This window comes from Cucumis sativus, unplaced genomic scaffold (genome assembly GCF_000004075.3).
Source record: "Cucumis sativus cultivar 9930 unplaced genomic scaffold, Cucumber_9930_V3 scaffold143, whole genome shotgun sequence".
Lineage (NCBI taxonomy): Eukaryota > Viridiplantae > Streptophyta > Magnoliopsida > Cucurbitales > Cucurbitaceae > Cucumis > Cucumis sativus.
In genome coordinates, this window is record NW_022279544.1 from 1 (window position 1) to 23,348 (window position 23,348).

Genomic DNA, 23,348 nt, shown 5'->3' on the forward strand with positions numbered 1-23,348 from the left:
AGTGGTCACCCAACTTAGTACTACTCTCGCCCAAGCACGCTTAAACTGCGGAGTTCTGATGGGATCCGGTGCATTAGTGCTGGTATGATCGCACCCGTCATGGATGCGCAAGAAAATGCATGTAAGCCATGTCGGGCAGAATCACCCAGGCAGGCTCGACTGTCGGCAACGGCCACCGGCGCCCGCGCGAGCGTGTGCATGAGCAAACGCACAGCGTGAAGACACGGTGGGTGGAGAAAGAAATAAAATGGAAGGATTAAAGAAAATAGTTATAAAAAAGGGGTGCAACACACAGGACTTCCAAGTGGTCACCCAACTTAGTACTACTCTCGCCCAAGCACGCTTAACTGCGGAGTTCTGATGGGATCCGGTGCATTAGTGCTGGTATGATCGCACCCGTCATGGGATGCGCAGAAAATGCATGTAAGCCATGTCGGGCAGAATCACCCAGCAGGCTCGACTGTCGCAACGGCCACGCGCCCGCGGCGCGAGCGTGTGCATGAGCAAACGCACAGCGTGAGAGACACGGTGGTGGAGAAAAGAAATAAAATGGAAGGATTAAAGAAAATAGTTATAAAAAAGGGGTGCAACACGAGGACTTCCCAAGTGGTCACCCAACTTAGTACTACTCTCGCCCAAGCACGCTTAACTGCGGAGTTCTGATGGGATCCGGTGCATTAGTGCTGGTATGATCGCACCCGTCATGGGATGCGCAGAAAATGCATGTAAGCCATGTCGGCAGAATCACCCAGGCAGGCTCGACTGGTCGCAACGGCCACCGGCGCCCGCGCGAGCGTGTGCATGAGCAAACGCACAGCGTGAAGACACGGTGGGTGGGAGAAAGAAATAAAATGGAAGGATTAAAGAAAATAGTTATAAAAAAGGGGTGCAACACGAGGACTTCCCAAGTGGTCACCCAACTTAGTACTACTCTCGCCCAAGCACGCTTAACTGCGGAGTTCTGATGGATCCGGTGCATTAGTGCTGGTATGATCGCACCCGTCATGGGATGCGCAGAAAATGCATGTAAGCCATGTCGGGCAGAATCACCCAGGCAGGCTCGACTGGTCGCAACGGCCACCGGCGCCCGCGCGAGCGTGTGCATGAGCAAACGCACAGCGTGAAGACACGGTGGGTGGGAGAAAGAAATAAAATGGAAGGATTAAAGAAAATAGTTATAAAAAGGGGTGCAACACGAGGACTTCCCAAGTGGTCACCCAACTTAGTACTACTCTCGCCCAAGCACGCTTAACTGCGGAGTTCTGATGGGATCCGGTGCATTAGTGCTGGTATGATCGCACCCGTCATGGGATGCGCAGAAAATGCATGTAAGCCATGTCGGGCAGAATCACCCAGGCAGGCTCGACTGGTCGCAACGGCCACCGGCGCCCGCGCGAGCGTGTGCATGAGCAAACGCACAGCGTGAAGACACGGTGGGTGGGAGAAAGAAATAAAATGGAAGGATTAAAGAAAATAGTTATAAAAAAGGGGTGCAACACGAGGACTTCCCAAGTGGTCACCCAACTTAGTACTACTCTCGCCCAAGCACGCTTAACTGCGGAGTTCTGATGGGATCCGGTGCATTAGTGCTGGTATGATCGCACCCGTCATGGGATGCGCAGAAAATGCATGTAAGCCATGTCGGGCAGAATCACCCAGGCAGGCTCGACTGGTCGCAACGGCCACCGGCGCCCGCGCGAGCGTGTGCATGAGCAAACGCACAGCGTGAAGACACGGTGGGTGGGAGAAAGAAATAAAATGGAAGGATTAAAGAAAATAGTTATAAAAAAAGGGGTGCAACACGAGGACTTCCCAAGTGGTCACCCAACTTAGTACTACTCTCGCCCAAGCAAGCTTAACTGCGGAGTTCTGATGGGATCCGGTGCATTAGTGCTGGTATGATCGCACCCGTCATGGGATGCGCAGAAAATGCATGTAAGCCATGTCGGGCAGAATCACCCAGGCAGGCTCGACTGGTCGCAACGGCCACCGGCGCCCGCGCGAGCGTGTGCATGAGCAAACGCACAGCGTGAAGACACGGTGGGTGGGAGAAAGAAATAAAATGGAAGGATTAAAGAAAATAGTTATAAAAAAGGGGTGCAACACGAGGACTTCCCAAGTGGTCACCCAACTTAGTACTACTCTCGCCCAAGCACGCTTAACTGCGGAGTTCTGATGGGATCCGGTGCATTAGTGCTGGTATGATCGCACCCGTCATGGGATGCGCAGAAAATGCATGTAAGCCATGTCGGGCAGAATCACCCAGGCAGGCTCGACTGGTCGCAACGGCCACCGGCGCCCGCCGCGAGCGTGTGCATGAGCAAACGCACAGCGTGAAGACACGGTGGGTGGGAGAAAGAAATAAAATGGAAGGATTAAAGAAAATAGTTATAAAAAAGGGGTGCAACACGAGGACTTCCCAAGTGGTCACCCAACTTAGTACTACTCTCGCCCAAGCACGCTTAACTGCGGAGTTCTGATGGGATCCGGTGCATTAGTGCTGGTATGATCGCACCCGTCATGGGATGCGCAGAAAATGCATGTAAGCCATGTCGGGGCAGAATCACCCAGGCAGGCTCGACTGGTCGCAACGGCCACCGGCGCCCGCGCGAGCGTGTGCATGAGCAAACGCACAGCGTGAAGACACGGTGGGTGGGAGAAAGAAATAAAATGGAAGGATTAAAGAAAATAGTTATAAAAAAGGGGTGCAACACGAGGACTTCCCAAGTGGTCACCCAACTTAGTACTACTCTCGCCCAAGCACGCTTAACTGCGGAGTTCTGATGGGATCCGGTGCATTAGTGCTGGTATGATCGCACCCGTCATGGGATGCGCAGAAAATGCATGTAAGCCATGTCGGGCAGAATCACCCAGGCAGGCTCGACTGGTCGCAACGGCCACCGGCGCCCGCGCGCGAGCGTGTGCATGAGCAAACGCACAGCGTGAAGACACGGTGGGTGGGAGAAAGAAATAAAATGGAAGGATTAAAGAAAATAGTTATAAAAAAGGGGTGCAACACGAGGACTTCCCAAGTGGTCACCCAACTTAGTACTACTCTCGCCCAAGCACGCTTAACTGCGGAGTTCTGATGGGATCCGGTGCATTAGTGCTGGTATGATCGCACCCGTCATGGGATGCGCAGAAAATGCATGTAAGCCATGTCGGGCAGAATCACCCAGGCAGGCTCGACTGGTCGCAACGGCCACCGGCGCCCGCGCGAGCGTGTGCATGAGCAAACGCACAGCGTGAAGACACGGTGGGTGGGAGAAAGAAATAAAATGGAAGGATTAAAGAAAATAGTTATAAAAAAGGGGTGCAACACGAGGACTTCCCAAGTGGTCACCCAACTTAGTACTACTCTCGCCCAAGCACGCTTAACTGCGGAGTTCTGATGGGATCCGGTGCATTAGTGCTGGTATGATCGCACCCGTCATGGGATGCGCAGAAAATGCATGTAAGCCATGTCGGGCAGAATCACCCAGGCAGGCTCGACTGGTCGCAACGGCCACCGGCGCCCGCGCGAGCGTGTGCATGAGCAAACGCACAGCGTGAAGACACGGTGGGTGGGAGAAAGAAATAAAATGGAAGGATTAAAGAAAATAGTTATAAAAAAGGGGTGCAACACGAGGACTTCCCAAGTGGTCACCCAACTTAGTACTACTCTCGCCCAAGCACGCTTAACTGCGGAGTTCTGATGGGATCCGGTGCATTAGTGCTGGTATGATCGCACCCGTCATGGGATGCGCAGAAAATGCATGTAAGCCATGTCGGGCAGAATCACCCAGGCAGGCTCGACTGGTCGCAACGGCCACCGGCGCCCGCGCGAGCGTGTGCATGAGCAAACGCACAGCGTGAAGACACGGTGGGTGGGAGAAAGAAATAAAATGGAAGGATTAAAGAAAATAGTTATAAAAAAGGGGTGCAACACGAGGACTTCCCAAGTGGTCACCCAACTTAGTACTACTCTCGCCCAAGCACGCTTAACTGCGGAGTTCTGATGGGATCCGGTGCATTAGTGCTGGTATGATCGCACCCGTCATGGGATGCGCAGAAAATGCATGTAAGCCATGTCGGGCAGAATCACCCAGGCAGGCTCGACTGGTCGCAACGGCCACCGGCGCCCGCGCGAGCGTGTGCATGAGCAAACGCACAGCGTGAAGACACGGTGGGTGGGAGAAAGAAATAAAATGGAAGGATTAAAGAAAATAGTTATAAAAAAAGGGGTGCAACACGAGGACTTCCCAAGTGGTCACACCAACTTAGTACTACTCTCGCCCAAGCACGCTTAACTGCGGAGTTCTGATGGGATCCGGTGCATTAGTGCTGGTATGATCGCACCCGTCATGGGATGCGCAGAAAATGCATGTAAGCCATGTCGGGCAGAATCACCCAGGCAGGCTCGACTGGTCGCAACGGCCACGGCGCGCGCCGCGCGCGAGCGTGTGCATGAGCAAACGCACAGCGTGAAGACACGGTGGGTGGGAGAAAGAAATAAAATGGAAGGATTAAAGAAAATAGTTATAAAAAAGGGGTGCAACACGAGGACTTCCCAAGTGGTCACCCAACTTAGTACTACTCTCGCCCAAGCACGCTTAACTGCGGAGTTCTGATGGGATGCCGGTGCATTAGTGCTGGTATGATCGCACCCGTCATGGGATGCGCAGAAAATGCATGTAAGCCATGTCGGGCAGAATCACCCAGGCAGGCTCGACTGGTCGCAACGGCCACCGGCGCCCGCGCGAGCGCGTGTGCATGAGCAAACGCACAGCGTGAAGACACGGTGGGTGGGAGAAAGAAATAAAATGGAAGGATTAAAGAAAATAGTTATAAAAAAGGGGTGCAACACGAGGACTTCCCAAGTGGTCACCCAACTTAGTACTACTCTCGCCCAAGCACGCTTAACTGCGGAGTTCTGATGGGATCCGGTGCATTAGTGCTGGTATGATCGCACCCGTCATGGGATGCGCAGAAAATGCATGTAAGCCATGTCGGGCAGAATCACCCAGGCAGGCTCGACTGGTCGCAACGGCCACCGGCGCCCCGCGCGAGCGTGTGCATGAGCAAACGCACAGCGTGAAGACACGGTGGGTGGGAGAAAGAAATAAAATGGAAGGATTAAAGAAAATAGTTATAAAAAAGGGGTGCAACACGAGGACTTCCCAAGTGGTCACCCAACTTAGTACTACTCTCGCCCAAGCACGCTTAACTGCGGAGTTCTGATGGGATCCGGTGCATTAGTGCTGGTATGATCGCACCCGTCATGGGATGCGCAGAAAATGCATGTAAGCCATGTCGGGCAGAATCACCCAGGCAGGCTCGACTGGTCGCAACGGCCACCGGCGCCCGCGCGAGCGTGTGCATGAGCAAACGCACAGCGTGAAGACACGGTGGGTGGGAGAAAGAAATAAAAATGGAAGGATTAAAGAAAATAGTTATAAAAAAGGGGTGCAACACGAGGACTTCCCAAGTGGTCACCCAACTTAGTACTACTCTCGCCCAAGCACGCTTAACTGCGGAGTTCTGATGGGATCCGGTGCATTAGTGCTGGTATGATCGCACCCGTCATGGGATGCGCAGAAAATGCATGTAAGCCATGTCGGGCAGAATCACCCAGGCAGGCTCGACTGGTCGCAACGGCCACCGGCGCCCGCGCGAGCGTGTGCATGAGCAAACGCACAGCGTGAAGACACGGTGGGTGGGAGAAAGAAATAAAATGGAAGGATTAAAGAAAATAGTTATAAAAAAGGGGTGCAACACGAGGACTTCCCAAGTGGTCACCCAACTTAGTACTACTCTCGCCCAAGCACGCTTAACTGCGGAGTTCTGATGGGATCCGGTGCATTAGTGCTGGTATGATCGCACCCGTCATGGGATGCGCAGAAAATGCATGTAAGCCATGTCGGGCAGAATCACCCAGAGGCAGGCTCGACTGGTCGCAACGGCCACCGGCGCCCGCGCGAGCGTGTGCATGAGCAAACGCACAGCGTGAAGACACGGTGGGTGGGAGAAAGAAATAAAATGGAAGGATTAAAGAAAATAGTTATAAAAAAGGGGTGCAACACGAGGACTTCCCAAGTGGTCACCCAACTTAGTACTACTCTCGCCCAAGCACGCTTAACTGCGGAGTTCTGATGGGATCCGGTGCATTAGTGCTGGTATGATCGCACCCGTCATGGGATGCGCAGAAAATGCATGTAAGCCATGTCGGGCAGAATCACCCAGGCAGGCTCGACTGGTCGCAACGGCCACCGGCGCGCCGCGCGAGCGTGTGCATGAGCAAACGCACAGCGTGAAGACACGGTGGGTGGGAGAAAGAAATAAAATGGAAGGATTAAAGAAAATAGTTATAAAAAAGGGGTGCAACACGAGGACTTCCCAAGTGGTCACCCAACTTAGTACTACTCTCGCCCAAGCACGCTTAACTGCGGAGTTCTGATGGGATCCGGTGCATTAGTGCTGGTATGATCGCACCCGTCATGGGATGCGCAGAAAATGCATGTAAGCCATGTCGGGCAGAATCACCCAGGCAGGCTCGACTGGTCGCAACGGCCACCGGCGCCCGCGCGAGCGTGTGCATGAGCAAACGCACAGCGTGAAGACACGGTGGGTGTGGAGAAAGAAATAAAATGGAAGGATTAAAGAAAATAGTTATAAAAAAGGGGTGCAACACGAGGACTTCCCAAGTGGTCACCCAACTTAGTACTACTCTCGCCCAAGCACGCTTAACTGCGGAGTTCTGATGGGATCCGGTGCATTAGTGCTGGTATGATCGCACCCGTCATGGGATGCGCAGAAAATGCATGTAAGCCATGTCGGGCAGAATCACCCAGCAGGCAGGCTCGACTGGTCGCAACGGCCACCGGCGCCCGCGCGAGCGTGTGCATGAGCAAACGCACAGCGTGAAGACACGGTGGGTGGGAGAAAGAAATAAAATGGAAGGATTAAAGAAAATAGTTATAAAAAAGGGGTGCAACACGAGGACTTCCCAAGTGGTCACCCAACTTAGTACTACTCTCGCCCAAGCACGCTTAACTGCGGAGTTCTGATGGGATCCGGTGCATTAGTGCTGGTATGATCGCACCCGTCATGGGATGCGCAGAAAATGCATGTAAGCCATGTCGGGCAGAATCACCCAGGCAGGCTCGACTGGTCGCAACGGCCACCGGCGCCCGCGCGCGAGCGTGTGCATGAGCAAACGCACAGCGTGAAGACACGGTGGGTGGGAGAAAGAAATAAAATGGAAGGATTAAAGAAAATAGTTATAAAAAAGGGGTGCAACACGAGGACTTCCCAAGTGGTCACCCAACTTAGTACTACTCTCGCCCAAGCACGCTTAACTGCGGAGTTCTGATGGGATCCGGTGCATTAGTGCTGGTATGATCGCACCCGTCATGGGATGCGCAGAAAATGCATGTAAGCCATGTCGGGCAGAATCACCCAGGCAGGCTCGACTGGTCGCAACGGCCACCGGCGCCCGCGCGAGCGTGTGCATGAGCAAACGCACAGCGTGAAGACACGGTGGGTGGGAGAAAGAAATAAAATGGAAGGATTAAAGAAAATAGTTATAAAAAAGGGGTGCAACACGAGGACTTCCCAAGTGGTCACCCAACTTAGTACTACTCTCGCCCAAGCACGCTTAACTGCGGAGTTCTGATGGGATCCGGTGCATTAGTGCTGGTATGATCGCACCCGTCATGGGATGCGCAGAAAATGCATGTAAGCCATGTCGGGCAGAATCACCCAGGCAGGCTCGACTGGTCGCAACGGCCACCGGCGCCCGCGCGAGCGTGTGCATGAGCAAACGCACAGCGTGAAGACACGGTGGGTGGGAGAAAGAAATAAAATGGAAGGATTAAAGAAAATAGTTATAAAAAAGGGGTGCAACACGAGGACTTCCCAAGTGGTCACCCAACTTAGTACTACTCTCGCCCAAGCACGCTTAACTGCGGAGTTCTGATGGGATCCGGTGCATTAGTGCTGGTATGATCGCACCCGTCATGGGATGCGCAGAAAATGCATGTAAGCCATGTCGGGCAGAATCACCCAGGCAGGCTCGACTGGTCGCAACGGCCACCGGCGCCCGCGCGAGCGTGTGCATGAGCAAACGCACAGCGTGAAGACACGGTGGGTGGGAGAAAGAAATAAAATGGAAGGATTAAAGAAAATAGTTATAAAAAAGGGGTGCAACACGAGGACTTCCCAAGTGGTCACCCAACTTAGTACTACTCTCGCCCAAGCACGCTTAACTGCGGAGTTCTGATGGGATCCGGTGCATTAGTGCTGGTATGATCGCACCCGTCATGGGATGCGCAGAAAATGCATGTAAGCCATGTCGGGCAGAATCACCCAGGCAGGCTCGACTGGTCGCAACGGCCACCGGCGCCCGCGCGAGCGTGTGCATGAGCAAACGCACAGCGTGAAGACACGGTGGGTGGGAGAAAGAAATAAAATGGAAGGATTAAAGAAAATAGTTATAAAAAAGGGGTGCAACACGAGGACTTCCCAAGTGGTCACCCAACTTAGTACTACTCTCGCCCAAGCACGCTTAACTGCGGAGTTCTGATGGGATCCGGTGCATTAGTGCTGGTATGATCGCACCCGTCATGGGATGCGCAGAAAATGCATGTAAGCCATGTCGGGCAGAATCACCCAGGCAGGCTCGACTGGTCGCAACGGCCACCGGCGCCCGCGCGAGCGTGTGCATGAGCAAACGCACAGCGTGAAGACACGGTGGGTGGGAGAAAGAAATAAAATGGAAGGATTAAAGAAAATAGTTATAAAAAAGGGGTGCAACACGAGGACTTCCCAAGTGGTCACCCAACTTAGTACTACTCTCGCCCAAGCACGCTTAACTGCGGAGTTCTGATGGGATCCGGTGCATTAGTGCTGGTATGATCGCACCCGTCATGGGATGCGCAGAAAATGCATGTAAGCCATGTCGGGCAGAATCACCCAGGCAGGCTCGACTGGTCGCAACGGCCACCGGCGCCCGCGCGAGCGTGTGCATGAGCAAACGCACAGCGTGAAGACACGGTGGGTGGGAGAAAGAAATAAAATGGAAGGATTAAAGAAAATAGTTATAAAAAAGGGGTGCAACACGAGGACTTCCCAAGTGGTCACCCAACTTAGTACTACTCTCGCCCAAGCACGCTTAACTGCGGAGTTCTGATGGGATCCGGTGCATTAGTGCTGGTATGATCGCACCCGTCATGGGATGCGCAGAAAATGCATGTAAGCCATGTCGGGCAGAATCACCCAGGCAGGCTCGACTGGTCGCAACGGCCACCGGCGCCCGCGCGAGCGTGTGCATGAGCAAACGCACAGCGTGAAGACACGGTGGGTGGGAGAAAGAAATAAAATGGAAGGATTAAAGAAAATAGTTATAAAAAAGGGGTGCAACACGAGGACTTCCCAAGTGGTCACCCAACTTAGTACTACTCTCGCCCAAGCACGCTTAACTGCGGAGTTCTGATGGGATCCGGTGCATTAGTGCTGGTATGATCGCACCCGTCATGGGATGCGCAGAAAATGCATGTAAGCCATGTCGGGCAGAATCACCCAGGCAGGCTCGACTGGTCGCAACGGCCACCGGCGCCCGCGCGAGCGTGTGCATGAGCAAACGCACAGCGTGAAGACACGGTGGGTGGGAGAAAGAAATAAAATGGAAGGATTAAAGAAAATAGTTATAAAAAAGGGGTGCAACACGAGGACTTCCCAAGTGGTCACCCAACTTAGTACTACTCTCGCCCAAGCACGCTTAACTGCGGAGTTCTGATGGGATCCGGTGCATTAGTGCTGGTATGATCGCACCCGTCATGGGATGCGCAGAAAATGCATGTAAGCCATGTCGGGCAGAATCACCCAGGCAGGCTCGACTGGTCGCAACGGCCACCGGCGCCCGCGCGAGCGTGTGCATGAGCAAACGCACAGCGTGAAGACACGGTGGGTGGGAGAAAGAAATAAAATGGAAGGATTAAAGAAAATAGTTATAAAAAAGGGGTGCAACACGAGGACTTCCCAAGTGGTCACCCAACTTAGTACTACTCTCGCCCAAGCACGCTTAACTGCGGAGTTCTGATGGGATCCGGTGCATTAGTGCTGGTATGATCGCACCCGTCATGGGATGCGCAGAAAATGCATGTAAGCCATGTCGGGCAGAATCACCCAGGCAGGCTCGACTGGTCGCAACGGCCACCGGCGCCCGCGCGAGCGTGTGCATGAGCAAACGCACAGCGTGAAGACACGGTGGGTGGGAGAAAGAAATAAAATGGAAGGATTAAAGAAAATAGTTATAAAAAAGGGGTGCAACACGAGGACTTCCCAAGTGGTCACCCAACTTAGTACTACTCTCGCCCAAGCACGCTTAACTGCGGAGTTCTGATGGGATCCGGTGCATTAGTGCTGGTATGATCGCACCCGTCATGGGATGCGCAGAAAATGCATGTAAGCCATGTCGGGCAGAATCACCCAGGCAGGCTCGACTGGTCGCAACGGCCACCGGCGCCCGCGCGAGCGTGTGCATGAGCAAACGCACAGCGTGAAGACACGGTGGGTGGGAGAAAGAAATAAAATGGAAGGATTAAAGAAAATAGTTATAAAAAAGGGGTGCAACACGAGGACTTCCCAAGTGGTCACCCAACTTAGTACTACTCTCGCCCAAGCACGCTTAACTGCGGAGTTCTGATGGGATCCGGTGCATTAGTGCTGGTATGATCGCACCCGTCATGGGATGCGCAGAAAATGCATGTAAGCCATGTCGGGCAGAATCACCCAGGCAGGCTCGACTGGTCGCAACGGCCACCGGCGCCCGCGCGAGCGTGTGCATGAGCAAACGCACAGCGTGAAGACACGGTGGGTGGGAGAAAGAAATAAAATGGAAGGATTAAAGAAAATAGTTATAAAAAAGGGGTGCAACACGAGGACTTCCCAAGTGGTCACCCAACTTAGTACTACTCTCGCCCAAGCACGCTTAACTGCGGAGTTCTGATGGGATCCGGTGCATTAGTGCTGGTATGATCGCACCCGTCATGGGATGCGCAGAAAATGCATGTAAGCCATGTCGGGCAGAATCACCCAGGCAGGCTCGACTGGTCGCAACGGCCACCGGCGCCCGCGCGAGCGTGTGCATGAGCAAACGCACAGCGTGAAGACACGGTGGGTGGGAGAAAGAAATAAAATGGAAGGATTAAAGAAAATAGTTATAAAAAAGGGGTGCAACACGAGGACTTCCCAAGTGGTCACCCAACTTAGTACTACTCTCGCCCAAGCACGCTTAACTGCGGAGTTCTGATGGGATCCGGTGCATTAGTGCTGGTATGATCGCACCCGTCATGGGATGCGCAGAAAATGCATGTAAGCCATGTCGGGCAGAATCACCCAGGCAGGCTCGACTGGTCGCAACGGCCACCGGCGCCCGCGCGAGCGTGTGCATGAGCAAACGCACAGCGTGAAGACACGGTGGGTGGGAGAAAGAAATAAAATGGAAGGATTAAAGAAAATAGTTATAAAAAAGGGGTGCAACACGAGGACTTCCCAAGTGGTCACCCAACTTAGTACTACTCTCGCCCAAGCACGCTTAACTGCGGAGTTCTGATGGGATCCGGTGCATTAGTGCTGGTATGATCGCACCCGTCATGGGATGCGCAGAAAATGCATGTAAGCCATGTCGGGCAGAATCACCCAGGCAGGCTCGACTGGTCGCAACGGCCACCGGCGCCCGCGCGAGCGTGTGCATGAGCAAACGCACAGCGTGAAGACACGGTGGGTGGGAGAAAGAAATAAAATGGAAGGATTAAAGAAAATAGTTATAAAAAAGGGGTGCAACACGAGGACTTCCCAAGTGGTCACCCAACTTAGTACTACTCTCGCCCAAGCACGCTTAACTGCGGAGTTCTGATGGGATCCGGTGCATTAGTGCTGGTATGATCGCACCCGTCATGGGATGCGCAGAAAATGCATGTAAGCCATGTCGGGCAGAATCACCCAGGCAGGCTCGACTGGTCGCAACGGCCACCGGCGCCCGCGCGAGCGTGTGCATGAGCAAACGCACAGCGTGAAGACACGGTGGGTGGGAGAAAGAAATAAAATGGAAGGATTAAAGAAAATAGTTATAAAAAAGGGGTGCAACACGAGGACTTCCCAAGTGGTCACCCAACTTAGTACTACTCTCGCCCAAGCACGCTTAACTGCGGAGTTCTGATGGGATCCGGTGCATTAGTGCTGGTATGATCGCACCCGTCATGGGATGCGCAGAAAATGCATGTAAGCCATGTCGGGCAGAATCACCCAGGCAGGCTCGACTGGTCGCAACGGCCACCGGCGCCCGCGCGAGCGTGTGCATGAGCAAACGCACAGCGTGAAGACACGGTGGGTGGGAGAAAGAAATAAAATGGAAGGATTAAAGAAAATAGTTATAAAAAAGGGGTGCAACACGAGGACTTCCCAAGTGGTCACCCAACTTAGTACTACTCTCGCCCAAGCACGCTTAACTGCGGAGTTCTGATGGGATCCGGTGCATTAGTGCTGGTATGATCGCACCCGTCATGGGATGCGCAGAAAATGCATGTAAGCCATGTCGGGCAGAATCACCCAGGCAGGCTCGACTGGTCGCAACGGCCACCGGCGCCCGCGCGAGCGTGTGCATGAGCAAACGCACAGCGTGAAGACACGGTGGGTGGGAGAAAGAAATAAAATGGAAGGATTAAAGAAAATAGTTATAAAAAAGGGGTGCAACACGAGGACTTCCCAAGTGGTCACCCAACTTAGTACTACTCTCGCCCAAGCACGCTTAACTGCGGAGTTCTGATGGGATCCGGTGCATTAGTGCTGGTATGATCGCACCCGTCATGGGATGCGCAGAAAATGCATGTAAGCCATGTCGGGCAGAATCACCCAGGCAGGCTCGACTGGTCGCAACGGCCACCGGCGCCCGCGCGAGCGTGTGCATGAGCAAACGCACAGCGTGAAGACACGGTGGGTGGGAGAAAGAAATAAAATGGAAGGATTAAAGAAAATAGTTATAAAAAAGGGGTGCAACACGAGGACTTCCCAAGTGGTCACCCAACTTAGTACTACTCTCGCCCAAGCACGCTTAACTGCGGAGTTCTGATGGGATCCGGTGCATTAGTGCTGGTATGATCGCACCCGTCATGGGATGCGCAGAAAATGCATGTAAGCCATGTCGGGCAGAATCACCCAGGCAGGCTCGACTGGTCGCAACGGCCACCGGCGCCCGCGCGAGCGTGTGCATGAGCAAACGCACAGCGTGAAGACACGGTGGGTGGGAGAAAGAAATAAAATGGAAGGATTAAAGAAAATAGTTATAAAAAAGGGGTGCAACACGAGGACTTCCCAAGTGGTCACCCAACTTAGTACTACTCTCGCCCAAGCACGCTTAACTGCGGAGTTCTGATGGGATCCGGTGCATTAGTGCTGGTATGATCGCACCCGTCATGGGATGCGCAGAAAATGCATGTAAGCCATGTCGGGCAGAATCACCCAGGCAGGCTCGACTGGTCGCAACGGCCACCGGCGCCCGCGCGAGCGTGTGCATGAGCAAACGCACAGCGTGAAGACACGGTGGGTGGGAGAAAGAAATAAAATGGAAGGATTAAAGAAAATAGTTATAAAAAAGGGGTGCAACACGAGGACTTCCCAAGTGGTCACCCAACTTAGTACTACTCTCGCCCAAGCACGCTTAACTGCGGAGTTCTGATGGGATCCGGTGCATTAGTGCTGGTATGATCGCACCCGTCATGGGATGCGCAGAAAATGCATGTAAGCCATGTCGGGCAGAATCACCCAGGCAGGCTCGACTGGTCGCAACGGCCACCGGCGCCCGCGCGAGCGTGTGCATGAGCAAACGCACAGCGTGAAGACACGGTGGGTGGGAGAAAGAAATAAAATGGAAGGATTAAAGAAAATAGTTATAAAAAAGGGGTGCAACACGAGGACTTCCCAAGTGGTCACCCAACTTAGTACTACTCTCGCCCAAGCACGCTTAACTGCGGAGTTCTGATGGGATCCGGTGCATTAGTGCTGGTATGATCGCACCCGTCATGGGATGCGCAGAAAATGCATGTAAGCCATGTCGGGCAGAATCACCCAGGCAGGCTCGACTGGTCGCAACGGCCACCGGCGCCCGCGCGAGCGTGTGCATGAGCAAACGCACAGCGTGAAGACACGGTGGGTGGGAGAAAGAAATAAAATGGAAGGATTAAAGAAAATAGTTATAAAAAAGGGGTGCAACACGAGGACTTCCCAAGTGGTCACCCAACTTAGTACTACTCTCGCCCAAGCACGCTTAACTGCGGAGTTCTGATGGGATCCGGTGCATTAGTGCTGGTATGATCGCACCCGTCATGGGATGCGCAGAAAATGCATGTAAGCCATGTCGGGCAGAATCACCCAGGCAGGCTCGACTGGTCGCAACGGCCACCGGCGCCCGCGCGAGCGTGTGCATGAGCAAACGCACAGCGTGAAGACACGGTGGGTGGGAGAAAGAAATAAAATGGAAGGATTAAAGAAAATAGTTATAAAAAAGGGGTGCAACACGAGGACTTCCCAAGTGGTCACCCAACTTAGTACTACTCTCGCCCAAGCACGCTTAACTGCGGAGTTCTGATGGGATCCGGTGCATTAGTGCTGGTATGATCGCACCCGTCATGGGATGCGCAGAAAATGCATGTAAGCCATGTCGGGCAGAATCACCCAGGCAGGCTCGACTGGTCGCAACGGCCACCGGCGCCCGCGCGAGCGTGTGCATGAGCAAACGCACAGCGTGAAGACACGGTGGGTGGGAGAAAGAAATAAAATGGAAGGATTAAAGAAAATAGTTATAAAAAAGGGGTGCAACACGAGGACTTCCCAAGTGGTCACCCAACTTAGTACTACTCTCGCCCAAGCACGCTTAACTGCGGAGTTCTGATGGGATCCGGTGCATTAGTGCTGGTATGATCGCACCCGTCATGGGATGCGCAGAAAATGCATGTAAGCCATGTCGGGCAGAATCACCCAGGCAGGCTCGACTGGTCGCAACGGCCACCGGCGCCCGCGCGAGCGTGTGCATGAGCAAACGCACAGCGTGAAGACACGGTGGGTGGGAGAAAGAAATAAAATGGAAGGATTAAAGAAAATAGTTATAAAAAAGGGGTGCAACACGAGGACTTCCCAAGTGGTCACCCAACTTAGTACTACTCTCGCCCAAGCACGCTTAACTGCGGAGTTCTGATGGGATCCGGTGCATTAGTGCTGGTATGATCGCACCCGTCATGGGATGCGCAGAAAATGCATGTAAGCCATGTCGGGCAGAATCACCCAGGCAGGCTCGACTGGTCGCAACGGCCACCGGCGCCCGCGCGAGCGTGTGCATGAGCAAACGCACAGCGTGAAGACACGGTGGGTGGGAGAAAGAAATAAAATGGAAGGATTAAAGAAAATAGTTATAAAAAAGGGGTGCAACACGAGGACTTCCCAAGTGGTCACCCAACTTAGTACTACTCTCGCCCAAGCACGCTTAACTGCGGAGTTCTGATGGGATCCGGTGCATTAGTGCTGGTATGATCGCACCCGTCATGGGATGCGCAGAAAATGCATGTAAGCCATGTCGGGCAGAATCACCCAGGCAGGCTCGACTGGTCGCAACGGCCACCGGCGCCCGCGCGAGCGTGTGCATGAGCAAACGCACAGCGTGAAGACACGGTGGGTGGGAGAAAGAAATAAAATGGAAGGATTAAAGAAAATAGTTATAAAAAAGGGGTGCAACACGAGGACTTCCCAAGTGGTCACCCAACTTAGTACTACTCTCGCCCAAGCACGCTTAACTGCGGAGTTCTGATGGGATCCGGTGCATTAGTGCTGGTATGATCGCACCCGTCATGGGATGCGCAGAAAATGCATGTAAGCCATGTCGGGCAGAATCACCCAGGCAGGCTCGACTGGTCGCAACGGCCACCGGCGCCCGCGCGAGCGTGTGCATGAGCAAACGCACAGCGTGAAGACACGGTGGGTGGGAGAAAGAAATAAAATGGAAGGATTAAAGAAAATAGTTATAAAAAAGGGGTGCAACACGAGGACTTCCCAAGTGGTCACCCAACTTAGTACTACTCTCGCCCAAGCACGCTTAACTGCGGAGTTCTGATGGGATCCGGTGCATTAGTGCTGGTATGATCGCACCCGTCATGGGATGCGCAGAAAATGCATGTAAGCCATGTCGGGCAGAATCACCCAGGCAGGCTCGACTGGTCGCAACGGCCACCGGCGCCCGCGCGAGCGTGTGCATGAGCAAACGCACAGCGTGAAGACACGGTGGGTGGGAGAAAGAAATAAAATGGAAGGATTAAAGAAAATAGTTATAAAAAAGGGGTGCAACACGAGGACTTCCCAAGTGGTCACCCAACTTAGTACTACTCTCGCCCAAGCACGCTTAACTGCGGAGTTCTGATGGGATCCGGTGCATTAGTGCTGGTATGATCGCACCCGTCATGGGATGCGCAGAAAATGCATGTAAGCCATGTCGGGCAGAATCACCCAGGCAGGCTCGACTGGTCGCAACGGCCACCGGCGCCCGCGCGAGCGTGTGCATGAGCAAACGCACAGCGTGAAGACACGGTGGGTGGGAGAAAGAAATAAAATGGAAGGATTAAAGAAAATAGTTATAAAAAAGGGGTGCAACACGAGGACTTCCCAAGTGGTCACCCAACTTAGTACTACTCTCGCCCAAGCACGCTTAACTGCGGAGTTCTGATGGGATCCGGTGCATTAGTGCTGGTATGATCGCACCCGTCATGGGATGCGCAGAAAATGCATGTAAGCCATGTCGGGCAGAATCACCCAGGCAGGCTCGACTGGTCGCAACGGCCACCGGCGCCCGCGCGAGCGTGTGCATGAGCAAACGCACAGCGTGAAGACACGGTGGGTGGGAGAAAGAAATAAAATGGAAGGATTAAAGAAAATAGTTATAAAAAAGGGGTGCAACACGAGGACTTCCCAAGTGGTCACCCAACTTAGTACTACTCTCGCCCAAGCACGCTTAACTGCGGAGTTCTGATGGGATCCGGTGCATTAGTGCTGGTATGATCGCACCCGTCATGGGATGCGCAGAAAATGCATGTAAGCCATGTCGGGCAGAATCACCCAGGCAGGCTCGACTGGTCGCAACGGCCACCGGCGCCCGCGCGAGCGTGTGCATGAGCAAACGCACAGCGTGAAGACACGGTGGGTGGGAGAAAGAAATAAAATGGAAGGATTAAAGAAAATAGTTATAAAAAAGGGGTGCAACACGAGGACTTCCCAAGTGGTCACCCAACTTAGTACTACTCTCGCCCAAGCACGCTTAACTGCGGAGTTCTGATGGGATCCGGTGCATTAGTGCTGGTATGATCGCACCCGTCATGGGATGCGCAGAAAATGCATGTAAGCCATGTCGGGCAGAATCACCCAGGCAGGCTCGACTGGTCGCAACGGCCACCGGCGCCCGCGCGAGCGTGTGCATGAGCAAACGCACAGCGTGAAGACACGGTGGGTGGGAGAAAGAAATAAAATGGAAGGATTAAAGAAAATAGTTATAAAAAAGGGGTGCAACACGAGGACTTCCCAAGTGGTCACCCAACTTAGTACTACTCTCGCCCAAGCACGCTTAACTGCGGAGTTCTGATGGGATCCGGTGCATTAGTGCTGGTATGATCGCACCCGTCATGGGATGCGCAGAAAATGCATGTAAGCCATGTCGGGCAGAATCACCCAGGCAGGCTCGACTGGTCGCAACGGCCACCGGCGCCCGCGCGAGCGTGTGCATGAGCAAACGCACAGCGTGAAGACACGGTGGGTGGGAGAAAGAAATAAAATGGAAGGATTAAAGAAAATAGTTATAAAAAAGGGGTGCAACACGAGGACTTCCCAAGTGGTCACCCAACTTAGTACTACTCTCGCCCAAGCACGCTTAACTGCGGAGTTCTGATGGGATCCGGTGCATTAGTGCTGGTATGATCGCACCCGTCATGGGATGCGCAGAAAATGCATGTAAGCCATGTCGGGCAGAATCACCCAGGCAGGCTCGACTGGTCGCAACGGCCACCGGCGCCCGCGCGAGCGTGTGCATGAGCAAACGCACAGCGTGAAGACACGGTGGGTGGGAGAAAGAAATAAAATGGAAGGATTAAAGAAAATAGTTATAAAAAAGGGGTGCAACACGAGGACTTCCCAAGTGGTCACCCAACTTAGTACTACTCTCGCCCAAGCACGCTTAACTGCGGAGTTCTGATGGGATCCGGTGCATTAGTGCTGGTATGATCGCACCCGTCATGGGATGCGCAGAAAATGCATGTAAGCCATGTCGGGCAGAATCACCCAGGCAGGCTCGACTGGTCGCAACGGCCACCGGCGCCCGCGCGAGCGTGTGCATGAGCAAACGCACAGCGTGAAGACACGGTGGGTGGGAGAAAGAAATAAAATGGAAGGATTAAAGAAAATAGTTATAAAAAAGGGGTGCAACACGAGGACTTCCCAAGTGGTCACCCAACTTAGTACTACTCTCGCCCAAGCACGCTTAACTGCGGAGTTCTGATGGGATCCGGTGCATTAGTGCTGGTATGATCGCACCCGTCATGGGATGCGCAGAAAATGCATGTAAGCCATGTCGGGCAGAATCACCCAGGCAGGCTCGACTGGTCGCAACGGCCACCGGCGCCCGCGCGAGCGTGTGCATGAGCAAACGCACAGCGTGAAGACACGGTGGGTGGGAGAAAGAAATAAAATGGAAGGATTAAAGAAAATAGTTATAAAAAAGGGGTGCAACACGAGGACTTCCCAAGTGGTCACCCAACTTAGTACTACTCTCGCCCAAGCACGCTTAACTGCGGAGTTCTGATGGGATCCGGTGCATTAGTGCTGGTATGATCGCACCCGTCATGGGATGCGCAGAAAATGCATGTAAGCCATGTCGGGCAGAATCACCCAGGCAGGCTCGACTGGTCGCAACGGCCACCGGCGCCCGCGCGAGCGTGTGCATGAGCAAACGCACAGCGTGAAGACACGGTGGGTGGGAGAAAGAAATAAAATGGAAGGATTAAAGAAAATAGTTATAAAAAAGGGGTGCAACACGAGGACTTCCCAAGTGGTCACCCAACTTAGTACTACTCTCGCCCAAGCACGCTTAACTGCGGAGTTCTGATGGGATCCGGTGCATTAGTGCTGGTATGATCGCACCCGTCATGGGATGCGCAGAAAATGCATGTAAGCCATGTCGGGCAGAATCACCCAGGCAGGCTCGACTGGTCGCAACGGCCACCGGCGCCCGCGCGAGCGTGTGCATGAGCAAACGCACAGCGTGAAGACACGGTGGGTGGGAGAAAGAAATAAAATGGAAGGATTAAAGAAAATAGTTATAAAAAAGGGGTGCAACACGAGGACTTCCCAAGTGGTCACCCAACTTAGTACTACTCTCGCCCAAGCACGCTTAACTGCGGAGTTCTGATGGGATCCGGTGCATTAGTGCTGGTATGATCGCACCCGTCATGGGATGCGCAGAAAATGCATGTAAGCCATGTCGGGCAGAATCACCCAGGCAGGCTCGACTGGTCGCAACGGCCACCGGCGCCCGCGCGAGCGTGTGCATGAGCAAACGCACAGCGTGAAGACACGGTGGGTGGGAGAAAGAAATAAAATGGAAGGATTAAAGAAAATAGTTATAAAAAAGGGGTGCAACACGAGGACTTCCCAAGTGGTCACCCAACTTAGTACTACTCTCGCCCAAGCACGCTTAACTGCGGAGTTCTGATGGGATCCGGTGCATTAGTGCTGGTATGATCGCACCCGTCATGGGATGCGCAGAAAATGCATGTAAGCCATGTCGGGCAGAATCACCCAGGCAGGCTCGACTGGTCGCAACGGCCACCGGCGCCCGCGCGAGCGTGTGCATGAGCAAACGCACAGCGTGAAGACACGGTGGGTGGGAGAAAGAAATAAAATGGAAGGATTAAAGAAAATAGTTATAAAAAAGGGGTGCAACACGAGGACTTCCCAAGTGGTCACCCAACTTAGTACTACTCTCGCCCAAGCACGCTTAACTGCGGAGTTCTGATGGGATCCGGTGCATTAGTGCTGGTATGATCGCACCCGTCATGGGATGCGCAGAAAATGCATGTAAGCCATGTCGGGCAGAATCACCCAGGCAGGCTCGACTGGTCGCAACGGCCACCGGCGCCCGCGCGAGCGTGTGCATGAGCAAACGCACAGCGTGAAGACACGGTGGGTGGGAGAAAGAAATAAAATGGAAGGATTAAAGAAAATAGTTATAAAAAAGGGGTGCAACACGAGGACTTCCCAAAGTGGTCACCCAACTTAGTACTACTCTCGCCCAAGCACGCTTAACTGCGGAGTTCTGATGGGATCCGGTGCATTAGTGCTGGTATGATCGCACCCGTCATGGGATGCGCAGAAAATGCATGTAAGCCATGTCGGGCAGAATCACCCAGGCAGGCTCGACTGGTCGCAACGGCCACCGGCGCCCGGCGCGAGCGTGTGCATGAGCAAACGCACAGCGTGAAGACACGGTGGGTGGGAGAAAGAAATAAAATGGAAGGATTAAAGAAAATAGTTATAAAAAAGGGGTGCAAAACGAGGACTTCCCAAGTGGTCACCCAACTTAGTACTACTCTCGCCCAAGCACGCTTAACTGCGGAGTTCTGATGGGATCCGGTGCATTAGTGCTGGTATGATCGCACCCGTCATGGGATGCGCAGAAAATGCATGTAAGCCATGTCGGGCAGAATCACCCAGGCAGGCTCGACTGGTCGCAACGGCCACCGGCGCCCGCGCGAGCGTGTGCATGAGCAAACGCACAGCGTGAAGACACGGTGGGTGGGAGAAAAGAAATAAAATGGAAGGATTAAAGAAAATAGTTATAAAAAAGGGGTGCAACACGAGGACTTCCCAAGTGGTCACCCAACTTTAGTACTACTCTCGCCCAAGCACGCTTAACTGCGGAGTTCTGATGGGATCCGGTGCATTAGTGCTGGTATGATCGCACCCGTCATGGGATGCGCAGAAAATGCATGTAAGCCATGTCGGGCAGAATCACCCAGGCAGGCTCGACTGGTCGCAACGGCCACCGGCGCCCGCGCGAGCGTGTGCATGAGCAAACGCACAGCGTGAAGACACGGTGGGTGGGAGAAAGAAATAAAATGGAAGGATTAAAGAAAATAGTTATAAAAAAGGGGTGCAACACGAGGACTTCCCAAGTGGTCACCCAACTTAGTACTACTCTCGCCCAAGCACGCTTAACTGCGGAGTTCTGATGGGATCCGCGTGCATTTAGTGCTGGTATGATCGCACCCGTCATGGGATGCGCAGAAAATGCATGTAAGCCATGTCGGGCAGAATCACCCAGGCAGGCTCGACTGGTCGCAACGGCCACCGGCGCCCGCGCGAGCGTGTGCATGAGCAAACGCACAGCGTGAAGACACGGTGGGTGGGAGAAAGAAATAAAATGGAAGGATTAAAGAAAATAGTATATAAAAAAGGGGTGCAACACGAGGACTTCCCAAGTGGTCACCCAACTTAGTACTACTCTCGCGCCAAGCACGCTTAACTGCGGGAGTTCTGATGGGATCCGGTGCATTAGTGCTGGTATGATCGCACCCCGTCATGGGATGCGCAGAAAATGCATGTAAGCCATGTCCAAGCCATCGAATCACCCAGGCAGGCTCGACTGGTCGCAACGGGCCACCGCGCGCCCGCGCGAGCGTGTGCATGAGCAAACGCACAGCGTGAAGACACGGTGGGTGGGAGAAAGAAATAAAATGGAAGGATTAAAGAAAATAGTTATAAAAAGGGGTGCAACACGAGGACTTCCCAAGTGGTCACCCAACTTAGTACTACTCTCGCCCAAGCACGCTTAACTGCGGAGTTCTGATGGGATCCGGTGCATTAGTGCTGGTATGATCGCACCCGTCATGGGATGCGCAGAAAATGCATGTAAGCCATGTCGGGCAGAATCACCCAGGCAGGCTCGACTGGTCGCAACGGCCACCGGCGCCGCGCGAGCGTGTGCATGAGCAAACGCACAGCGTGAAGACACGGTGGGTGGGAGAAAGAAATAAAATGGAAGGATTAAAGAAAATAGTTATAAAAAGGGGTGCAACACGAGGACTTCCCAAGTGGTCACCCAACTTAGTACTACTCTCGCCCAAGCACGCTTAACTGCGGAGTTCTGATGGGATCCGGTGCATTAGTGCTGGTATGATCGCACCCGTCATGGGATGCGCAGAAAATGCATGTAAGCCATGTCGGGCAGAATCACCCAGGCAGGCTCGACTGGTCGCAACGGCCACCGGCGCCCGCGCGAGCGTGTGCATGAGCAAACGCACAGCGTGAAGACACGGTGGGTGGGAGAAAGAAATAAAATGGAAGGATTAAAGAAAATAGTTATAAAAAAGGGGTGCAACACGAGGACTTCCCAAGTGGTCACCCAACTTAGTACTACTCTCGCCCAAGCACGCTTAACTGCGGAGTTCTGATGGGATCCGGTGCATTAGTGCTGGTATGATCGCACCCGTCATGGGATGCGCAGAAAATGCATGTAAGCCATGTCGGGCAGAATCACCCAGGCAGGCTCGACTGGTCGCAACGGCCACCGGCGCCCGCGCGAGCGTGTGCATGAGCAAACGCACAGCGTGAAGACACGGTGGGTGGGAGAAAGAAATAAAATGGAAGGATTAAAGAAAATAGTTATAAAGGGGTGCAACACGAGGACTTCCCAAGTGGTCACCCAACTTAGTACTACTCTCGCCCAAGCACGCTTAACTGCGGAGTTCTGATGGGATCCGGTGCATTAGTGCTGGTATGATCGCACCCGTCATGGGATGCGCAGAAAATGCATGTAAGCCATGTCGGGCAGAATCACCCAGGCAGGCTCGACTGGTCGCAACGGCCACCGGCGCCCGCGCGAGCGTGTGCATGAGCAAACGCACAGCGTGAAGACACGGTGGGTGGGAGAAAGAAATAAAATGGAAGGATTAAAGAAAATAGTTATAAAAAAGGGGTGCAACACGAGGACTTCCCAAGTGGTCACCCAACTTAGTACTACTCTCGCCCAAGCACGCTTAACTGCGGAGTTCTGATGGGATCCGGTGCATTAGTGCTGGTATGATCGCACCCGTCATGGGATGCGCAGAAAATGCATGTAAGCCATGTCGGGCAGAATCACCCAGGCAGGCTCGACTGGTCGCAACGGCCACCGGCGCCCGCGCGAGCGTGTGCATGAGCAAACGCACAGCGTGAAGACACGGTGGGTGGGAGAAAGAAATAAAATGGAAGGATTAAAGGGCGAGCGTGTGCATGAGCAAACGCAC

General features: G+C 53.5%; 76 non-coding genes and 1 pseudogene across 76 annotated transcripts; all 77 read right to left on the reverse strand.

The window, feature by feature from the left end:
• LOC116405729 lies at positions 1 to 96 on the reverse strand (annotated as a pseudogene; the record flags this gene model as incomplete).
• A 183-nt stretch (positions 97 to 279) lies between these two features.
• LOC116405726 lies at positions 280 to 398 on the reverse strand. Its single transcript, XR_004218817.1, has one exon. It is a non-coding gene; the product is annotated as a 5S ribosomal RNA (ribosomal RNA).
• Positions 399 to 581: 183 nt separating this feature from the next.
• LOC116405677 lies at positions 582 to 700 on the reverse strand. The gene has a single exon (XR_004218769.1). It is a non-coding gene; the product is annotated as a 5S ribosomal RNA (ribosomal RNA).
• A 183-nt stretch (positions 701 to 883) lies between these two features.
• LOC116405724 lies at positions 884 to 1,001 on the reverse strand. Its single transcript, XR_004218815.1, has one exon. It is a non-coding gene; the product is annotated as a 5S ribosomal RNA (ribosomal RNA).
• A 183-nt stretch (positions 1,002 to 1,184) lies between these two features.
• LOC116405735 lies at positions 1,185 to 1,303 on the reverse strand. Its single transcript, XR_004218825.1, has one exon. It is a non-coding gene; the product is annotated as a 5S ribosomal RNA (ribosomal RNA).
• A 184-nt stretch (positions 1,304 to 1,487) lies between these two features.
• Positions 1,488 to 1,606, reverse strand: LOC116405746. Its single transcript, XR_004218836.1, has one exon. It is a non-coding gene; the product is annotated as a 5S ribosomal RNA (ribosomal RNA).
• Positions 1,607 to 1,791: 185 nt separating this feature from the next.
• Positions 1,792 to 1,910, reverse strand: LOC116405718. The gene has a single exon (XR_004218809.1). It is a non-coding gene; the product is annotated as a 5S ribosomal RNA (ribosomal RNA).
• Positions 1,911 to 2,094: 184 nt separating this feature from the next.
• Positions 2,095 to 2,213, reverse strand: LOC116405757. Its single transcript, XR_004218847.1, has one exon. It is a non-coding gene; the product is annotated as a 5S ribosomal RNA (ribosomal RNA).
• Positions 2,214 to 2,398: 185 nt separating this feature from the next.
• On the reverse strand, positions 2,399 to 2,517 carry LOC116405768. The gene has a single exon (XR_004218858.1). It is a non-coding gene; the product is annotated as a 5S ribosomal RNA (ribosomal RNA).
• A 185-nt stretch (positions 2,518 to 2,702) lies between these two features.
• LOC116405684 lies at positions 2,703 to 2,821 on the reverse strand. The gene has a single exon (XR_004218775.1). It is a non-coding gene; the product is annotated as a 5S ribosomal RNA (ribosomal RNA).
• Positions 2,822 to 3,007: 186 nt separating this feature from the next.
• Positions 3,008 to 3,126, reverse strand: LOC116405695. Its single transcript, XR_004218786.1, has one exon. It is a non-coding gene; the product is annotated as a 5S ribosomal RNA (ribosomal RNA).
• A 184-nt stretch (positions 3,127 to 3,310) lies between these two features.
• On the reverse strand, positions 3,311 to 3,429 carry LOC116405706. Its single transcript, XR_004218797.1, has one exon. It is a non-coding gene; the product is annotated as a 5S ribosomal RNA (ribosomal RNA).
• Positions 3,430 to 3,613: 184 nt separating this feature from the next.
• On the reverse strand, positions 3,614 to 3,732 carry LOC116405717. The gene has a single exon (XR_004218808.1). It is a non-coding gene; the product is annotated as a 5S ribosomal RNA (ribosomal RNA).
• Positions 3,733 to 3,916: 184 nt separating this feature from the next.
• Positions 3,917 to 4,035, reverse strand: LOC116405728. The gene has a single exon (XR_004218819.1). It is a non-coding gene; the product is annotated as a 5S ribosomal RNA (ribosomal RNA).
• Positions 4,036 to 4,220: 185 nt separating this feature from the next.
• Positions 4,221 to 4,340, reverse strand: LOC116405723. Its single transcript, XR_004218814.1, has one exon. It is a non-coding gene; the product is annotated as a 5S ribosomal RNA (ribosomal RNA).
• Positions 4,341 to 4,528: 188 nt separating this feature from the next.
• LOC116405721 lies at positions 4,529 to 4,648 on the reverse strand. Its single transcript, XR_004218812.1, has one exon. It is a non-coding gene; the product is annotated as a 5S ribosomal RNA (ribosomal RNA).
• A 186-nt stretch (positions 4,649 to 4,834) lies between these two features.
• On the reverse strand, positions 4,835 to 4,953 carry LOC116405730. The gene has a single exon (XR_004218820.1). It is a non-coding gene; the product is annotated as a 5S ribosomal RNA (ribosomal RNA).
• A 185-nt stretch (positions 4,954 to 5,138) lies between these two features.
• Positions 5,139 to 5,257, reverse strand: LOC116405731. Its single transcript, XR_004218821.1, has one exon. It is a non-coding gene; the product is annotated as a 5S ribosomal RNA (ribosomal RNA).
• A 185-nt stretch (positions 5,258 to 5,442) lies between these two features.
• Positions 5,443 to 5,561, reverse strand: LOC116405732. The gene has a single exon (XR_004218822.1). It is a non-coding gene; the product is annotated as a 5S ribosomal RNA (ribosomal RNA).
• A 184-nt stretch (positions 5,562 to 5,745) lies between these two features.
• LOC116405733 lies at positions 5,746 to 5,864 on the reverse strand. The gene has a single exon (XR_004218823.1). It is a non-coding gene; the product is annotated as a 5S ribosomal RNA (ribosomal RNA).
• Positions 5,865 to 6,050: 186 nt separating this feature from the next.
• Positions 6,051 to 6,169, reverse strand: LOC116405734. Its single transcript, XR_004218824.1, has one exon. It is a non-coding gene; the product is annotated as a 5S ribosomal RNA (ribosomal RNA).
• Positions 6,170 to 6,354: 185 nt separating this feature from the next.
• Positions 6,355 to 6,473, reverse strand: LOC116405736. Its single transcript, XR_004218826.1, has one exon. It is a non-coding gene; the product is annotated as a 5S ribosomal RNA (ribosomal RNA).
• A 185-nt stretch (positions 6,474 to 6,658) lies between these two features.
• Positions 6,659 to 6,777, reverse strand: LOC116405737. Its single transcript, XR_004218827.1, has one exon. It is a non-coding gene; the product is annotated as a 5S ribosomal RNA (ribosomal RNA).
• Positions 6,778 to 6,964: 187 nt separating this feature from the next.
• On the reverse strand, positions 6,965 to 7,083 carry LOC116405738. Its single transcript, XR_004218828.1, has one exon. It is a non-coding gene; the product is annotated as a 5S ribosomal RNA (ribosomal RNA).
• A 186-nt stretch (positions 7,084 to 7,269) lies between these two features.
• LOC116405739 lies at positions 7,270 to 7,388 on the reverse strand. Its single transcript, XR_004218829.1, has one exon. It is a non-coding gene; the product is annotated as a 5S ribosomal RNA (ribosomal RNA).
• A 184-nt stretch (positions 7,389 to 7,572) lies between these two features.
• On the reverse strand, positions 7,573 to 7,691 carry LOC116405740. The gene has a single exon (XR_004218830.1). It is a non-coding gene; the product is annotated as a 5S ribosomal RNA (ribosomal RNA).
• Positions 7,692 to 7,875: 184 nt separating this feature from the next.
• LOC116405741 lies at positions 7,876 to 7,994 on the reverse strand. Its single transcript, XR_004218831.1, has one exon. It is a non-coding gene; the product is annotated as a 5S ribosomal RNA (ribosomal RNA).
• A 184-nt stretch (positions 7,995 to 8,178) lies between these two features.
• On the reverse strand, positions 8,179 to 8,297 carry LOC116405742. The gene has a single exon (XR_004218832.1). It is a non-coding gene; the product is annotated as a 5S ribosomal RNA (ribosomal RNA).
• A 184-nt stretch (positions 8,298 to 8,481) lies between these two features.
• On the reverse strand, positions 8,482 to 8,600 carry LOC116405743. Its single transcript, XR_004218833.1, has one exon. It is a non-coding gene; the product is annotated as a 5S ribosomal RNA (ribosomal RNA).
• Positions 8,601 to 8,784: 184 nt separating this feature from the next.
• Positions 8,785 to 8,903, reverse strand: LOC116405744. Its single transcript, XR_004218834.1, has one exon. It is a non-coding gene; the product is annotated as a 5S ribosomal RNA (ribosomal RNA).
• A 184-nt stretch (positions 8,904 to 9,087) lies between these two features.
• On the reverse strand, positions 9,088 to 9,206 carry LOC116405745. The gene has a single exon (XR_004218835.1). It is a non-coding gene; the product is annotated as a 5S ribosomal RNA (ribosomal RNA).
• Positions 9,207 to 9,390: 184 nt separating this feature from the next.
• LOC116405747 lies at positions 9,391 to 9,509 on the reverse strand. The gene has a single exon (XR_004218837.1). It is a non-coding gene; the product is annotated as a 5S ribosomal RNA (ribosomal RNA).
• Positions 9,510 to 9,693: 184 nt separating this feature from the next.
• On the reverse strand, positions 9,694 to 9,812 carry LOC116405748. The gene has a single exon (XR_004218838.1). It is a non-coding gene; the product is annotated as a 5S ribosomal RNA (ribosomal RNA).
• Positions 9,813 to 9,996: 184 nt separating this feature from the next.
• On the reverse strand, positions 9,997 to 10,115 carry LOC116405749. Its single transcript, XR_004218839.1, has one exon. It is a non-coding gene; the product is annotated as a 5S ribosomal RNA (ribosomal RNA).
• A 184-nt stretch (positions 10,116 to 10,299) lies between these two features.
• Positions 10,300 to 10,418, reverse strand: LOC116405750. The gene has a single exon (XR_004218840.1). It is a non-coding gene; the product is annotated as a 5S ribosomal RNA (ribosomal RNA).
• A 184-nt stretch (positions 10,419 to 10,602) lies between these two features.
• LOC116405751 lies at positions 10,603 to 10,721 on the reverse strand. Its single transcript, XR_004218841.1, has one exon. It is a non-coding gene; the product is annotated as a 5S ribosomal RNA (ribosomal RNA).
• A 184-nt stretch (positions 10,722 to 10,905) lies between these two features.
• On the reverse strand, positions 10,906 to 11,024 carry LOC116405752. The gene has a single exon (XR_004218842.1). It is a non-coding gene; the product is annotated as a 5S ribosomal RNA (ribosomal RNA).
• A 184-nt stretch (positions 11,025 to 11,208) lies between these two features.
• On the reverse strand, positions 11,209 to 11,327 carry LOC116405753. The gene has a single exon (XR_004218843.1). It is a non-coding gene; the product is annotated as a 5S ribosomal RNA (ribosomal RNA).
• A 184-nt stretch (positions 11,328 to 11,511) lies between these two features.
• Positions 11,512 to 11,630, reverse strand: LOC116405754. Its single transcript, XR_004218844.1, has one exon. It is a non-coding gene; the product is annotated as a 5S ribosomal RNA (ribosomal RNA).
• A 184-nt stretch (positions 11,631 to 11,814) lies between these two features.
• Positions 11,815 to 11,933, reverse strand: LOC116405755. The gene has a single exon (XR_004218845.1). It is a non-coding gene; the product is annotated as a 5S ribosomal RNA (ribosomal RNA).
• A 184-nt stretch (positions 11,934 to 12,117) lies between these two features.
• LOC116405756 lies at positions 12,118 to 12,236 on the reverse strand. Its single transcript, XR_004218846.1, has one exon. It is a non-coding gene; the product is annotated as a 5S ribosomal RNA (ribosomal RNA).
• A 184-nt stretch (positions 12,237 to 12,420) lies between these two features.
• Positions 12,421 to 12,539, reverse strand: LOC116405758. Its single transcript, XR_004218848.1, has one exon. It is a non-coding gene; the product is annotated as a 5S ribosomal RNA (ribosomal RNA).
• Positions 12,540 to 12,723: 184 nt separating this feature from the next.
• Positions 12,724 to 12,842, reverse strand: LOC116405759. Its single transcript, XR_004218849.1, has one exon. It is a non-coding gene; the product is annotated as a 5S ribosomal RNA (ribosomal RNA).
• Positions 12,843 to 13,026: 184 nt separating this feature from the next.
• LOC116405760 lies at positions 13,027 to 13,145 on the reverse strand. The gene has a single exon (XR_004218850.1). It is a non-coding gene; the product is annotated as a 5S ribosomal RNA (ribosomal RNA).
• A 184-nt stretch (positions 13,146 to 13,329) lies between these two features.
• LOC116405761 lies at positions 13,330 to 13,448 on the reverse strand. Its single transcript, XR_004218851.1, has one exon. It is a non-coding gene; the product is annotated as a 5S ribosomal RNA (ribosomal RNA).
• Positions 13,449 to 13,632: 184 nt separating this feature from the next.
• On the reverse strand, positions 13,633 to 13,751 carry LOC116405762. The gene has a single exon (XR_004218852.1). It is a non-coding gene; the product is annotated as a 5S ribosomal RNA (ribosomal RNA).
• Positions 13,752 to 13,935: 184 nt separating this feature from the next.
• LOC116405763 lies at positions 13,936 to 14,054 on the reverse strand. Its single transcript, XR_004218853.1, has one exon. It is a non-coding gene; the product is annotated as a 5S ribosomal RNA (ribosomal RNA).
• Positions 14,055 to 14,238: 184 nt separating this feature from the next.
• Positions 14,239 to 14,357, reverse strand: LOC116405764. Its single transcript, XR_004218854.1, has one exon. It is a non-coding gene; the product is annotated as a 5S ribosomal RNA (ribosomal RNA).
• A 184-nt stretch (positions 14,358 to 14,541) lies between these two features.
• LOC116405765 lies at positions 14,542 to 14,660 on the reverse strand. The gene has a single exon (XR_004218855.1). It is a non-coding gene; the product is annotated as a 5S ribosomal RNA (ribosomal RNA).
• A 184-nt stretch (positions 14,661 to 14,844) lies between these two features.
• Positions 14,845 to 14,963, reverse strand: LOC116405766. Its single transcript, XR_004218856.1, has one exon. It is a non-coding gene; the product is annotated as a 5S ribosomal RNA (ribosomal RNA).
• A 184-nt stretch (positions 14,964 to 15,147) lies between these two features.
• On the reverse strand, positions 15,148 to 15,266 carry LOC116405767. The gene has a single exon (XR_004218857.1). It is a non-coding gene; the product is annotated as a 5S ribosomal RNA (ribosomal RNA).
• A 184-nt stretch (positions 15,267 to 15,450) lies between these two features.
• On the reverse strand, positions 15,451 to 15,569 carry LOC116405769. The gene has a single exon (XR_004218859.1). It is a non-coding gene; the product is annotated as a 5S ribosomal RNA (ribosomal RNA).
• A 184-nt stretch (positions 15,570 to 15,753) lies between these two features.
• Positions 15,754 to 15,872, reverse strand: LOC116405770. The gene has a single exon (XR_004218860.1). It is a non-coding gene; the product is annotated as a 5S ribosomal RNA (ribosomal RNA).
• A 184-nt stretch (positions 15,873 to 16,056) lies between these two features.
• On the reverse strand, positions 16,057 to 16,175 carry LOC116405771. The gene has a single exon (XR_004218861.1). It is a non-coding gene; the product is annotated as a 5S ribosomal RNA (ribosomal RNA).
• Positions 16,176 to 16,359: 184 nt separating this feature from the next.
• LOC116405772 lies at positions 16,360 to 16,478 on the reverse strand. Its single transcript, XR_004218862.1, has one exon. It is a non-coding gene; the product is annotated as a 5S ribosomal RNA (ribosomal RNA).
• Positions 16,479 to 16,662: 184 nt separating this feature from the next.
• Positions 16,663 to 16,781, reverse strand: LOC116405773. The gene has a single exon (XR_004218863.1). It is a non-coding gene; the product is annotated as a 5S ribosomal RNA (ribosomal RNA).
• Positions 16,782 to 16,965: 184 nt separating this feature from the next.
• Positions 16,966 to 17,084, reverse strand: LOC116405678. Its single transcript, XR_004218770.1, has one exon. It is a non-coding gene; the product is annotated as a 5S ribosomal RNA (ribosomal RNA).
• Positions 17,085 to 17,268: 184 nt separating this feature from the next.
• LOC116405679 lies at positions 17,269 to 17,387 on the reverse strand. Its single transcript, XR_004218771.1, has one exon. It is a non-coding gene; the product is annotated as a 5S ribosomal RNA (ribosomal RNA).
• Positions 17,388 to 17,571: 184 nt separating this feature from the next.
• On the reverse strand, positions 17,572 to 17,690 carry LOC116405681. The gene has a single exon (XR_004218772.1). It is a non-coding gene; the product is annotated as a 5S ribosomal RNA (ribosomal RNA).
• A 184-nt stretch (positions 17,691 to 17,874) lies between these two features.
• On the reverse strand, positions 17,875 to 17,993 carry LOC116405682. Its single transcript, XR_004218773.1, has one exon. It is a non-coding gene; the product is annotated as a 5S ribosomal RNA (ribosomal RNA).
• Positions 17,994 to 18,177: 184 nt separating this feature from the next.
• On the reverse strand, positions 18,178 to 18,296 carry LOC116405683. The gene has a single exon (XR_004218774.1). It is a non-coding gene; the product is annotated as a 5S ribosomal RNA (ribosomal RNA).
• Positions 18,297 to 18,480: 184 nt separating this feature from the next.
• On the reverse strand, positions 18,481 to 18,599 carry LOC116405685. Its single transcript, XR_004218776.1, has one exon. It is a non-coding gene; the product is annotated as a 5S ribosomal RNA (ribosomal RNA).
• A 184-nt stretch (positions 18,600 to 18,783) lies between these two features.
• On the reverse strand, positions 18,784 to 18,902 carry LOC116405686. The gene has a single exon (XR_004218777.1). It is a non-coding gene; the product is annotated as a 5S ribosomal RNA (ribosomal RNA).
• Positions 18,903 to 19,086: 184 nt separating this feature from the next.
• LOC116405687 lies at positions 19,087 to 19,205 on the reverse strand. The gene has a single exon (XR_004218778.1). It is a non-coding gene; the product is annotated as a 5S ribosomal RNA (ribosomal RNA).
• Positions 19,206 to 19,389: 184 nt separating this feature from the next.
• On the reverse strand, positions 19,390 to 19,508 carry LOC116405688. The gene has a single exon (XR_004218779.1). It is a non-coding gene; the product is annotated as a 5S ribosomal RNA (ribosomal RNA).
• A 184-nt stretch (positions 19,509 to 19,692) lies between these two features.
• On the reverse strand, positions 19,693 to 19,811 carry LOC116405689. The gene has a single exon (XR_004218780.1). It is a non-coding gene; the product is annotated as a 5S ribosomal RNA (ribosomal RNA).
• A 184-nt stretch (positions 19,812 to 19,995) lies between these two features.
• LOC116405690 lies at positions 19,996 to 20,114 on the reverse strand. The gene has a single exon (XR_004218781.1). It is a non-coding gene; the product is annotated as a 5S ribosomal RNA (ribosomal RNA).
• A 184-nt stretch (positions 20,115 to 20,298) lies between these two features.
• LOC116405720 lies at positions 20,299 to 20,418 on the reverse strand. Its single transcript, XR_004218811.1, has one exon. It is a non-coding gene; the product is annotated as a 5S ribosomal RNA (ribosomal RNA).
• A 185-nt stretch (positions 20,419 to 20,603) lies between these two features.
• LOC116405716 lies at positions 20,604 to 20,722 on the reverse strand. Its single transcript, XR_004218807.1, has one exon. It is a non-coding gene; the product is annotated as a 5S ribosomal RNA (ribosomal RNA).
• Positions 20,723 to 20,907: 185 nt separating this feature from the next.
• On the reverse strand, positions 20,908 to 21,027 carry LOC116405719. Its single transcript, XR_004218810.1, has one exon. It is a non-coding gene; the product is annotated as a 5S ribosomal RNA (ribosomal RNA).
• Positions 21,028 to 21,211: 184 nt separating this feature from the next.
• On the reverse strand, positions 21,212 to 21,332 carry LOC116405725. Its single transcript, XR_004218816.1, has one exon. It is a non-coding gene; the product is annotated as a 5S ribosomal RNA (ribosomal RNA).
• Positions 21,333 to 21,517: 185 nt separating this feature from the next.
• LOC116405727 lies at positions 21,518 to 21,638 on the reverse strand. The gene has a single exon (XR_004218818.1). It is a non-coding gene; the product is annotated as a 5S ribosomal RNA (ribosomal RNA).
• Positions 21,639 to 21,828: 190 nt separating this feature from the next.
• LOC116405691 lies at positions 21,829 to 21,947 on the reverse strand. The gene has a single exon (XR_004218782.1). It is a non-coding gene; the product is annotated as a 5S ribosomal RNA (ribosomal RNA).
• Positions 21,948 to 22,129: 182 nt separating this feature from the next.
• Positions 22,130 to 22,248, reverse strand: LOC116405692. The gene has a single exon (XR_004218783.1). It is a non-coding gene; the product is annotated as a 5S ribosomal RNA (ribosomal RNA).
• Positions 22,249 to 22,432: 184 nt separating this feature from the next.
• On the reverse strand, positions 22,433 to 22,551 carry LOC116405693. Its single transcript, XR_004218784.1, has one exon. It is a non-coding gene; the product is annotated as a 5S ribosomal RNA (ribosomal RNA).
• A 181-nt stretch (positions 22,552 to 22,732) lies between these two features.
• Positions 22,733 to 22,851, reverse strand: LOC116405694. The gene has a single exon (XR_004218785.1). It is a non-coding gene; the product is annotated as a 5S ribosomal RNA (ribosomal RNA).
• A 184-nt stretch (positions 22,852 to 23,035) lies between these two features.
• On the reverse strand, positions 23,036 to 23,154 carry LOC116405696. The gene has a single exon (XR_004218787.1). It is a non-coding gene; the product is annotated as a 5S ribosomal RNA (ribosomal RNA).
• Between the last annotated feature and the right edge of the window lie 194 nt (positions 23,155 to 23,348).